The sequence below is a fragment of the Pygocentrus nattereri genome, chromosome 6 (genome assembly GCF_015220715.1).
Source record: "Pygocentrus nattereri isolate fPygNat1 chromosome 6, fPygNat1.pri, whole genome shotgun sequence".
In the NCBI taxonomy this organism is placed as follows: Eukaryota; Metazoa; Chordata; class Actinopteri; order Characiformes; family Serrasalmidae; genus Pygocentrus; species Pygocentrus nattereri.
In genome coordinates, this window is record NC_051216.1 from 2,694,414 (window position 1) to 2,707,700 (window position 13,287).

Sequence of the window (13,287 nt, forward strand, 5' to 3'; positions counted from 1 at the left end):
AATATAACATTAAATAATATTTATCCTAAAATATTATTCATTATTACAACCCCAATTCCAGTGAAGTTGGGACGTTGTGTAAAACATAAATAAAAACAGAAAACGATGATTTGCAAATCCTTTTCAACCTACATTCAATTGAATCCACTACAAAGACGAGATATTTAATGTTCAAACGGATAAACTTTATTTTTTGCAAATATTCACTCATTTTGAATTTGATGCCTGCAACACGTTCCAAAGAAGTTGGGACAGGGGCAACAAAAGACTGGGAAAGTTGAGGAATGCTGTAAAAACACCTGTTTGGAACGTTCCACAGGTGAACAGGTTAATGGGAAACAGGTGAGTGTCATGATTGGGTATAAAGGGAGCATCCCTGAAAGGCTCAGTCGTTCACAAGCAAGGACGGGCGAGGTTCACCACTTAGTGATCAACTGCGTGAGCAAATAGTCCAACAGTTTAAGAACAACGTTTCTCAACATGCAACTGCAGGAATTTAGGGATTTCATCTACAGTCCATAATATCATCAATAGATTCAGAGAATCTGGAGAAATCTCTGCAGGTAAGCAGCGAGGCAGAAAACCAGCACTGAATGCCCGTGACCTTCGACCCCTCAGGCGGCTCTGCATTAAAAACCCACATCAGTCTGTAACGGATATTCCCACATGGGCTCAGGAACACTTCGGAAAACCACTGTCAGTGAACTCAGTTCGTCGCAAGTGCAGGTTAAAACTCTGCCATGCAAAGCGAAGCCAGATATCAACACCACCCAGAAACGCCGCCGACTTCTCTGGGCCGAGCTCATCTGAGATCTGACTGAGTCCAAATGACGTGTAGATGGAGATGAGTCCAAATGTCTTCAGACATGGTTTTATGGGAATCAAAAGTGATTCTTCTGAGGCTTTAAGGACCCTTTCTGGAACCTTCTGTACGCAGTGTGTTTGTTGTCCATCCTATGCCGATGCCTCTCAGTGTCTCTGTGCTTTGCCCGGCTTTTCCTCCTGTATCGTTATAAGTGTTTGCCTGTCCTGCTGAGGGCCTGGAGGGGGGCTAATCACAGAGCAGTGATGTGAAGGAAACCCATCTGTTGCCACTGGACCATCCAACACCAAACACTCAGCGTAAACAGTGTGCATGACTGATGGTGTATGTGTTTATCTACACACTGAGTGAAAAGCCAGGTCAACTTAAAGCCCCAACACGGTTTCAGGAGTTTTATTTTAATCGCAAACATGCTGTAAGCTGCTGGATACACTTATATAAATGCTTCAAAACTGGCCAAGGAATGAGACTGAGAGACGTTATAAAGGAGGAGACGGTCACTGGTGGGAAAACACTGAACGGGCATCTGTTTGAAAGTCCTGCCCTTCAGTAAACAGATCCAGTCAGCTTGCTGTTTAACTAGTGGGGAAAATCCCCACTTCATTATGGAGACCTGTGCAGGCTCATCTGCCAGAACAACCCAAAAAACACGCTTTCTGTGCATTATTTAAGCCCAGCAGTGCAAAGGATTTGTGAGATATTTGTCAGATTTTATCAGTGAACTCAAATCTGTTTTAATTTGTCTTTTAGTTCAAAGATTTAAAAAAATCTCTCCCTGTTTAAAGGGAGAGGAGTCTGGTCTTATATGGCTTTAAATAACTGCCCGGCGAATGCACGTTCCTATAATGACTTTGCTCTTCCTGGCAGCTCTCTGAGCAGTGAGTGAAAAGTGATAAACGGAGAACAAGCTGTCTGATGGTCATTTAGATTAGGTTAATTAAGATTACAGATTAAGAGACCCTTATTAGTCCCACAACAGGGAAATTTCACCTCCACATTTAACCCATCCATACACACTAGTGAGCACACACACACAATAGAAGGCAATGCGCACACTTGCCCAGAGCGGTGGGCAGCCTTATCCTCAGCGGCTGGGGGTTAGGTGTCTTGCTCAAGGGCACCTTAGTCACGTACTGTTGGCTTAGAGGATCGAATTGGTGAACTTCTAGTCGCAGGGCCGGTTCCCTAACCTCCAGCCCACAACTGCCCAAGAAACAGAGGACCTCCCTGGCCGGGAATCGAACCTGGGCTGCGGCAGTGAGAGCGCCGAATCCTAGTCACGAGACCACCAGGGAGAGCCGTTCATCATAACAAGTAGATCCCGGTCATATTGTGCCTGATATCTGAACTCTCAGCACTGATGTCATATCTTTAATTTACAGTCATATTCCTTTAGGTAGCTAACTGCTGGGCTGCTTCTATAATGGAGGTGACACAAGTTATGAGTCAGCAGTGTCATATTGTCACGATTGGCCCCTCCCAGTCCTGTCCATGTGCGTTTGTTTTGGTCTCTGTAGTCCTGCCCCTCGTTTTGTAACTCCGCCCCTGATTGTTTTCACCTGAACCTCGTTATCCTGTGTTTTTAAGCCCTGTGTTTGCCCGTCTTCGTTTCATGTTTCAAAGTCAGAGACGACAGCTCATCTGCTGCTGCACAGTTTGTGTTGGTCATCCTCTAGTCCTTCGTCAGTGGTCACAGGATGCTGCTGGCTGGATATTTTTGGTTGGTGGACTATTCTCAGTCCAGCAGCGACACTGAGTTGTTTAAAAACTCCAGCAGCACTGCTGTAGTATTGGAGGGTTGAGGAAAATAAGGTGGAGCTTGGGAGATTTTCACTGGCCACAATAGAGTGACATCACTCACGGGAAACAAATCAAATTTCATTTTCATGAAAAATGGCGCATAATAAATATTATCTCCCTGTTAATCTGAAAATGATTTAAAAATCCTTCTGAAACTACCGACGTCCAGTCCTCAGTGTTCTAACAGCTATTTACGGCCATGCCTGTAGTTACTGAATAATAAGCCTTAGTTGGTAATAAGCCGGAGATTTTAATCCCTTGACATCCCTGGCTTGTAATTCAGTACCTACAGTAAGTCACCGGGCCCTGGCCATTTAACCTTTTTAACTCCGTGGAACCACCAGTGGTTCCAAAACACACTTAGTCATATTCTTTACTTCAAAACTTTCATATTTCATTATTTTCTCTCCAGTCTAATAGACGGTGATGTCATTTTAAACCCTTATAATAAAAGAAGCTGAACTCAGTTTGTTGTTCGTTTTTCCCCAAATCTGGGCTCTAAACTATAAACAGACGGCGTCTCTTCAGTGATCTGCTCTGGAAACATCACTTTTAGAAAATAACACAAAGAGCGTCTGAGATTTTTGGCTTTCAGCAGTAAATTGTGAGAGTATAGTGATATGTGGTGATTATAAAACACACTTGCTGTTAATTTGAGGGGCTTTTACAAAAAAATACAAACATTCACATTTATTTTCATGCAGATACTGAATAATTTGCCTTAGAATTGGGGCATGTAAATTCAGATGGAAAAACTGAGATATACATATGAGCGTAAGACATTAACGGATTAATGAGCTGACAACTCAGCTGTGGTGCAAAGCCAGTTTATTTATACAGCATATTTCATACACAAAGGCAATTCAATGTGCTTTACTTAACAAAGAGACATTGATAGGATAAAGTGTTTACATCCTTCATGGCTGAGCTGCTCCTAGATGCTTCTATTTAACAATAATAGAACTTACAGTTGTCTAGGGCAGATCTAGCAGGACTGACTTGTGGTAAAGATGGCATCCCATAACAGCGCCATGTTTAAAGTCACTGAGATCTTCAGTTTGACCCTCTACTGCCAGCGTTTGTCTAGACTGCATGAATTTATCCACCTGTTAGGAATGGGTGTGGCTGAAACACCTGAACTCAATCATTAGGAGGGGTGTCCACATACTTTTGGACATATAGTGTATGTGCCATTTATGTTAACTGTCCAGTTTACTGTACAACTTTGGAGTTTCACACTTTTTAATAAAAGAAATGTATAAACTCATTGAAAGTGTGGAAACCAGTGAAGCCCAGTAACATCACTGTAAAGTGTATATCGCTGTTCTCAGATCAAAACCTCGAATCTCTGTTTTTCATTTTTGGACATAATTTGAAAATGCCTGTTGTTGTTAACATTGTCTGTAAATTTCATGATGAATGGATCAAAAGAAATGTCCCAGAATGACTCAGAAAAAGTTCTGGCTCCATTGACTTACATTGAGAGTAAAGTGTGTTTTTTCCTTCTCCTGTAAAGTTACTCTTTTGGAGATACAAGGTTTTGTTCTGACAACAGCGGCATGCTGAGCAACACTGCAGCTCTGAGTCTATTAGTGCTTTGGCAGTAAGAAACAGATCTGGGACAACAGTAGTGCCGTTCCTTCTTTTCCTTAGACGGCAGTTTGAGAACATCTGCTCTGCGCTGCACAGAAGCTGTAATGTCAGCAGAACCAGCTGCGCGTCCTGTTTCTACTTCACTTCTCGTGTCAGTCCATCTGTACGTCTGATTGCTGTTTTCTACCACTACAGCCACCAGTAAAACCACTGAGCCTTTTCATTCCACTTCTCCAGTCTGAGACTTCCTTCTGTCTGGCAATAACCGAACTGTGTTCTGAAGACGAGCACAGCCCACCAGCTTCCGTCAATACTGACGTGAGAACAAGCCTCAGTTCAGTGAAATAACATCTACTGATCATACAGAGCTGAAAGACCACAACTGAAATAACGAGAGATGAAGCTGCAGAATTCATCTCTGATATGTTTAAAGAATATTAGGGTCTCTTACGTCCATGGATACAGGACAACTAGTTGAGCCCAGAGCACAAACTAAACATGGTGAGGCAGAATTTAAATGTTATGCTGCTACAACTGGAACAGACCGAGAGAAGATCTTGCACCTTGTTCTTACTGCACTTAATCCCCATGTGGAAGAAAATGTATTTATGAAATTAACAATGTATGTAAATGGCCAAAAATGTAATTTGTTAAATATACATTATACTGCCAAAAGTTTTCACTCCGTCCAAATCACTGAGTTCAGGTGTTCCAGTCACTTCCACGGCCACAGGTGTATAAAGCCGAGCCCCTAGGCCTGCAGACTGCTTCTACAGACATTAGTGAAAGAATGGGTCGGTCTCAGGAGCTCAGTGAGTTCCAGCGTGGTACCGTGATCGGACGCCACCTGTGCAGCAAGTCCAGTCGGGAAATTTCCTCACTACTAAATATTCCACAGTCCACTGTCAGTGGGATTATAACAAAGTGGAAGCGACTGGGAACGACAGCAGCTCAGCCACGAAGTGGTCGGCCACGTAAAATGACAGAGCGGTCAGCGGATGCTGAGGGGCATAGAGCACAGAGGTCACCGACTTTCTGCAGAGTCAATCACTACAGACCTCCAAACTTCATGTGGCCTTCAGATCAGCTCAAGAACAGCGTAGAGAGCTTCATGGAATGGGTTTCCATGGCCGAGCAGCATGGCCACGTACGTCTGCAGTCAGACTCTCACACCCAAAGTACTTCACATAAACAAGATATCAGATCAGACTTGTACTTTACAGAGTATCAACACCTACAGCCCTCGCTTCTGTCCTGTTACAGGACCATTAGATCAGATTTAAGATGAAGAGACTGGAACACAAACTCATTTCTAAAGGAATCAGACAGGATTCTGGAGATGTTCCTACGCTTTCAGGTGGAGCTGATAAACATATTATCTATGTGTAATATTTCCCCATACATGTAAAAATAAATACTGAAATACATTTTAGTGTATGGAGTGTTTTTCAGCACTGACTGCGATGTGTTTGAAAAGTATCGTGAAAATATATGTCCATGTTTTTTTTTTCTATATGAGCCCTAAATGAGTTATTTTAATAACACATTAGTCATTTATTTTTTATGTTTGTCCTTTTATGTATTTATTTTACTTTATGCACTTTGTGTGTCTTTTTAATTATGCTATTAAAGATTATTTTTTACTGTTGTTCAGTCTTATGTGCTTTGTCTTTGTGTTGTTTTATTGTATCTCCGTGTGTGAAGTGTAATCAGAGTCATTCAGAGGGTTTGGAGTGAAATGGTTCAGACGTCTTTACAGTGGTGGTGATGGGAACCAGGCGTCTCCATGACTACAACACAGATATAGACACTTTATTTACCATCCAGAACCACCAGAGAACCTACACGAGTCTTCTGAGCTTATATGGAATGTTGATGATGGAAAATAGTGGAAAATCTGGAATAATGAGTTTTCTTTGGGGACTATTTTGCCGCACAGCGCCCTGCATGTCTCCCTCCACCATGAATGGAGTTGAAGTTCTCTAAACTCTCATAAAACAGCGTCTCAGTCATCAGGCAGTGAATTCAGAACCAGTTCATGTAGGAACTTTCTGTAGGAGCTTTTAGAGGGACGTCTGGTTCCCATCACCACCACTGTGAGCAGCTCTGACTCAGAACGTTTATCTAGAACAGAACGTTTCACACCAAACCGCTCAGAACTGCTCTGATTACATCTAAACCAGTTACTTATGCAGGAATGGAGCTGCTGTTTGAGGGTTTTATGGGTTAAAAGGGCTTTTTCACTGTGAACGCTCTCTGGCAGGCTCGTTTGCTGTGAGGCTGGTGTTGAGGCTGAGGCTGGACGCTGCCGCTGCCTGCTGTGAGGGGTTAGTTGTCTCCTGTGGGCTGAAATAATGAGCCCAGAGCGCGTTTGGTCAGGGTTTTGAGCAGCGGCTCCTGCAGGCTCTACTCTGCTGATCCTCCACAGTGTGACACTCCGATCTGCAGTACGATCCACAGACGAACATGTGGAGGCGTATCATCTCAATAAACATGACGCGTGATGACAGCTTCTTAACGTGTGGGAACCAGATTCTAATGTGCCATAATTAATAAAACAGGAGAATGAGATAATGATGTCTTTATAATTAAGTTGGGGTTACAACTTAATTATAAAGAGGGAATTTCTTACCTGCCTTACTTATCTCATTCTCATGCCTTAATAAGTCATAGCCACAACTTCATTATCTTGTTTTCAGATAATTGTCACATATAAGGCTTACAATTAAGACTTAATTGTCTTATTATTGTGCTTTCTTAAGTCATGGCCACAACTTAATTACCTGGTTCTCATGCTTTACTAAATATTGGCCATTACTTAATTGTCTTATTCTTATGCCTTACTAAGTCAGGGCCACGACTTAATTATCTCATTCTCATGCCTTACTAAGCCATGGCCATGGCTAAATTATCTTGTTTTCATGGCATATTAAGTTGTGTCCATTCTAATCTGTGTCTTATTCTAATGCTTTACTAAGTTGTGACTGAGACTTGATTATCTGGTTTCTAAATTATCTTGTTTTGTTACCATCAGGGCCATGATTTCATTATCTTGTTCTCAGATAATTGTTACATAAAAGGGTTACAAATAAGACATGTGACTGTCTAATTCATGGCCACAACTTCATTATCTTATTCTCATGTCTTACTACGTCACGGCCATGACTCATTGCCACAGCTTACGAATTATCTCGTTCTCATGCCTTAATAAATGATCTCGTTCTCATGCCTTAATAAATGATCTCGTTCTCATGCCTTAATAAATGATCTCATTCCCATGCCTTAATAAATGATCTCGTTCTCATGCCATGCAAAGTCACAGTTTATATATCTATATCTATTATATATTATACAGCTTATATATCTCATTCTCATGACAGACAACTGCCAAATTCAGTCCTTTGGCCAATCACAGAGTCTGTTTACTGTGTGCTGTAAGCATTCTGACCAATCACAGCTCTGGATGAGCTCCTGCAGGTGTTCTAAAGAATCAGCGTATTCATATAATCCATAAAATGACAGGTTTAAATAATTCCAGTTTTTACCTTCACATGTTTGTGTTTTCAACAGTTTGAGCGAAAAGTAGGATGATGGTAAAATCACTGTAACACACGTTTTTATAAAAAACGGCAGCCGACATAAAATATGATCAAACACCATTTTTCAGAAAAGAATTTGTTATTATTAATAACAATCAACATAAAATATGTATTCCTATTTCCTTTTGCGTATGATGCTGTTGCTAAGCAACCAGGCGCTGAGCGAGGAGCACGTCCGGTCGACCATCACTGTGCACAGCAGACATTTCACAATGTTTTAACTTTCTGTTGAATAATAATAAACATATAATGAGGGAAACTGTTTTACAGTAAATCACACCGTCGGTGCTTTAATTCAAGCCTGTGAAGTTAATGAAGGAGCTGGTTAGCCTGTTGGCTCTTTTAGCCTGTTAGCCAGCTGACCGGCCTGGTTCTAGATAAGAACAAACGTCTCCAGCCCCTCAGTTTAAACAGAAAACGGGTTCTTACATTACTAGTTCACTCGGTGCTCCATGGGAGCAGCATTAGAATCAGCCAATCAGACTTCCGGGCCGGAGTTATGCGCTTTATAACTGTGGTTGTATTGGGAGCTGAGGGTTAAGGTGAGATGCTCTACAGTGAGGACCCTGCTGCGCTGGTGTGGATGAGGAGGGGGCATGAATATGTGATGATGATGTTAGCAGCAGGCTGTGCATTATTCAGCAGTGTGTGTGGTCCTGCTGGTGTCTCTGGGCTCAGTGTGCTGAAGTCCTCTGCAGTGTCCTCCATAAAAAAACAGATTCACCACAGATGTGACGTGTTGGTGTCCGTCTTCATTGTATTCTAGTTTGTTTTCTCTGACCACAGAAGCTACAAAACTAATGTAGCTAACAAATAACCCTTCTACTGTCTTCAAAACATGGTTTGGTGTCCTAACGAGCTCTAGAGAAGCTCCTCCATTCTTTTATCTCCAGCAGGGTGGACGATCATAATGTTCTCTTAACCAGATTCCCCAAGAAGACCATTAAACAGCTGCAGCTCGTCCAGAGTGATGAGGACCAGGAGAGCAGAGCTCATTACTGCAGCTGTAAAATCTCTACACTGGCTTCCAGTTAGTCACAGAACAGAGTTTATACAGAATACATAGTGCCTGGGCAGCAATTGGGGGTTAGGGGTCTTGCTCAAGGGCACTATAGTCATGGACTGTCAGCTGAAAGGATCGAATCGGCAACCTTCCGGTCACAGGGCTGGTTCAATGTTTTTGCTTGTAGGGAGTCATTCCTCCTTTATACCGACAACAGAAACCAGAGATTCCACCTGTTTCACTACCCCCCCCTTGAACTTATGTTCATTTTTATCATTGTTAGTGTCTTGTGACAGTCTAGAGCCCGAACAGGCATTTTCTGATGAGCTGATTTTAAGAAAAACAGTTTGGGTTAGCCGGGTTTTCCTGCAAGATGCAAGAATTAATCAGACAGGTATCACTTGCAAACTGTATCACTTTGTGCCCCATTGACTTGCACAGACATGCCTTATCCTGGTTTGCCTTGTATGTGATCTTTGGCTGAAACTCACTAAAACAGATCTCGAAGAAAGACAGAGAAAATGTAAAGAGAGTAATTAAACACACCAACCAAGAAGGCACTTACAATGTCTGAGAGCGCAGAGGGCGGAACTTAAGCCGCCGAGGTAATCAGATATCTGCAGTGAGGTTTAAACAGCCCACTCTGATTTCTCAGCGCTGTGAACTCTTACTCTGATTTCTTTCAGATTTCTCAGCGCTGTGAGCTCTTACTCTGATTTCTTTCAGATTTCTCAGCGCTGTGAGCTCTTACTCTGATTTCTTTCAGATTTCTCAGCGCTGTGAACTCTTACTCTGATTTCTTTCAGATTTCTCAGCGCTGTGAACTCTTACTCTGATTTCTTTCAGATTTCTCAGCGCTGTGAGCTCTTACTCTGATTTCTTTCAGATTTCTCAGCGCTGTGAACTCTTACTCTGATTTCTTTCAGATTTCTCAGCGCTGTGAGCTCTTACTCTGATTTCTTTCAGATTTCTCAGCGCTGTGAGCTCTTACTCTGATTTCTTTCAGATTTCTCAGCGCTGTGAACTCTTACTCTGATTTCTTTCAGATTTCTCAGTGCTGTGAACTCTTACTCTGATTTCTTTCAGATTTCTCAGTGCTGTGAGCTCTTACTCTGATTTCTTTCAGATTTCTCAGTGCTGTGAACTCTTACTCTGATTTCTTTCAGGTTTCTCAGCGCTGTGAACTCTTACTCTGATTTCTTTCAGATTTCTCAGCGCTGTGAACTCTTACTCTGATTTCTTTCAGATTTCTCAGCGCTGTGAACTCTTACTCTGATTTCTTTCAGATTTCTCAGCGCTGTGAACTCTTACTCTGATTTCTTTCAGATTTCTCAGTGCTGTGAGCTCTTACTCTGATTTCTTTCAGATTTCTCAGCGCTGTGAACTCTTACTCTGATTTCTTTCAGATTTCTCAGCGCTGTGAGCTCTTACTCTGATTTCTTTCAGATTTCTCAGTGCTGTGAACTCTTACTCTGATTTCTTTCAGATTTCTCAGTGCTGTGAGCTCTTACTCTGATTTCTTTCAGATTTCTCAGCGCTGTGAACTCTTACTCTGATTTCTTTCAGATTTCTCAGCGCTGTGAGCTCTTACTCTGATTTCTTTCAGATTTCTCAGCGCTGTGAGCTCTTACTCTGATTTCTTTCAGATTTCTCAGTGCTGTGAGCTCTTACTCTGATTTCTTTCAGATTTCTCAGCGCTGTGAGCTCTTACTCTGATTTCTTTCAGATTTCTCAGTGCTGTGAACTCTTACTCTGATTTCTTTCAGATTTCTCAGTGCTGTGAACTCTTACTCTGATTTCTTTCAGATTTCTCAGCGCTGTGAACTCTTACTCTGATTTCTTTCAGATTTCTCAGCGCTGTGAGCTCTTACTCTGATTTCTTTCAGATTTCTCAGCGCTGTGAGCTCTTACTCTGATTTCTTTCAGATTTCTCAGTGCTGTGAACTCTTACTCTGATTTCTTTCAGATTTCTCAGCGCTGTGAGCTCTTACTCTGATTTCTTTCAGATTTCTCAGCGCTGTGAGCTCTTACTCTGATTTCTTTCAGATTTCTCAGTGCTGTGAACTCTTACTCTGATTTCTTTCAGATTTCTCAGCGCTGTGAGCTCTTACTCTGATTTCTTTCAGATTTCTCAGCGCTGTGAACTCTTACTCTGATTTCTTTCAGATTTCTCAGCGCTGTGAACTCTTACTCTGATTTCTTTCAGATTTCTCAGCGCTGTGAACTCTTACTCTGATTTCTTTCAGATTTCTCAGCGCTGTGAGCTCTTACTCTGATTTCTTTCAGATTTCTCAGCGCTGTGAGCTCTTACTCTGATTTCTTTCAGATTTCTCAGTGCTGTGAGCTGTTACTCTGATTTCTTTCAGATTTCTCAGCGCTGTGAGCTCTTACTCTGATTTCTTTCAGATTTCTCAGTGCTGTGAACTCTTACTCTGATTTCTTTCAGATTTCTCAGCGCTGTGAGCTCTTACTCTGATTTCTTTCAGATTTCTCAGTGCTGTGAGCTCTTACTCTGATTTCTTTCAGATTTCTCAGCGCTGTGAACTCTTACTCTGATTTCTTTCAGATTTCTCAGCGCTGTGAGCTCTTACTCTGATTTCTTTCAGATTTCTCAGCGCTGTGAACTCTTACTCTGATTTCTTTCAGATTTCTCAGCGCTGTGAGCTCTCACTCTGATTTCTTTCAGATTTCTCAGCGCTGTGAACTCTTACTCTGATTTCTTTCAGATTTCTCAGCGCTGTGAACTCTCACTCTGATTTCTTTCAGATTTCTCAGCGCTGTGAACTCTTACTCTGATTTCTTTCAGATTTCTCAGCGCTGTGAGCTCTTACTCTGATTTCTTTCAGATTTCTCATTGCTGTGAGCTCTTACTCTGATTTCTTTCAGATTTCTCAGCGCTGTGAACTCTTACTCTGATTTCTTTCTGATTTCTCAGCGCTGTGAACTCTTACTCTGATTTCTTTCTGATTTCTCAGCGCTGTGAACTCTTACTCTGATTTCTTTCTGATTTCTCAGCGCTGTGAACTCTTACTCTGATTTCTTTCTGATTTCGCAGCGCTGTGAGCTCTTACTCTGATTTCTTTCAGATTTCTCAGCGCTGTGAACTCTTACTCTGATTTCTTTCAGATTTCTCAGTGCTGTGAGCTCTTACTCTGATTTCTTTCAGATTTCTCAGCGCTGTGAGCTCTTACTCTGATTTCTTTCAGATTTCTCAGCGCTGTGAACTCTTACTCTGATTTCTTTCAGATTTCTCAGCGCTGTGAGCTCTTACTCTGATTTCTTTCAGATTTCTCAGTACTGTGAACTCTTACTCTGATTTCTTTCAGATTTCTCAGTGCTGTGAGCTCTTACTCTGATTTCTTTCAGATTTCTCAGCGCTGTGAGCTCTTACTCTGATTTCTTTCAGATTTCTCAGCGCTGTGAACTCTTACTCTGATTTCTTTCAGATTTCTCAGTGCTGTGAGCTCTTACTCTGATTTCTTTCAGATTTCTCAGTGCTGTGAACTCTTACTCTGATTTCTTTCAGATTTCTCAGCGCTGTGAGCTCTTACTCTGATTTCTTTCAGATTTCTCAGCGCTGTGAACTCTTACTCTGATTTCTTTCAGATTTCTCAGCGCTGTGAGCTCTTACTCTGATTTCTTTCAGATTTCTCAGCGCTGTGAACTCTTACTCTGATTTCTTTCAGATTTCTCAGCGCTGTGAACTCTCACTCTGATTTCTTTCAGATTTCTCAGCGCTGTGAACTCTCACTCTGATTTCTTTCAGATTTCTCAGCGCTGTGAACTCTTACTCTGATTTCTTTCAGATTTCTCAGTGCTGTGAGCTCTTACTCTGATTTCTTTCAGATTTCTCAGCGCTGTGAACTCTCACTCTGATTTCTTTCAGATTTCTCAGCGCTGTGAACTCTCACTCTGATTTCTTTCAGATTTCTCAGCGCTGTGAACTCTTACTCTGATTTCTTTCAGATTTCTCAGCGCTGTGAACTCTTACTCTGATTTCTTTCAGATTTCTCAGTGCTGTGAGCTCTTACTCTGATTTCTTTCAGATTTCTCAGCGCTGTGAACTCTTACTCTGATTTCTTTCAGATTTCTCAGCGCTGTGAGCTCTTACTCTGATTTCTTTCAGATTTCTCAGCGCTGTGAACTCTTACTCTGATTTCTTTCAGATTTCTCAGTGCTGTGAGCTCTTACTCTGATTTCTTTCAGATTTCTCAGCGCTGTGAACTCTCACTCTGATTTCTTTCAGATTTCTCAGCGCTGTGAACTCTCACTCTGATTTCTTTCAGATTTCTCAGCGCTGTGAGCTCTTACTCTGATTTCTTTCAGATTTCTCAGCGCTGTGAGCTCTTACTCTGATTTCTTTCAGATTTCTCAGCGCTGTGAACTCTCACTCTGATTTCTTTCAGATTTCTCAGTGCTGTGAGCTCTTACTCTGATTTCTTTCAGATTTCTCAGCGCTGTGAACTCTT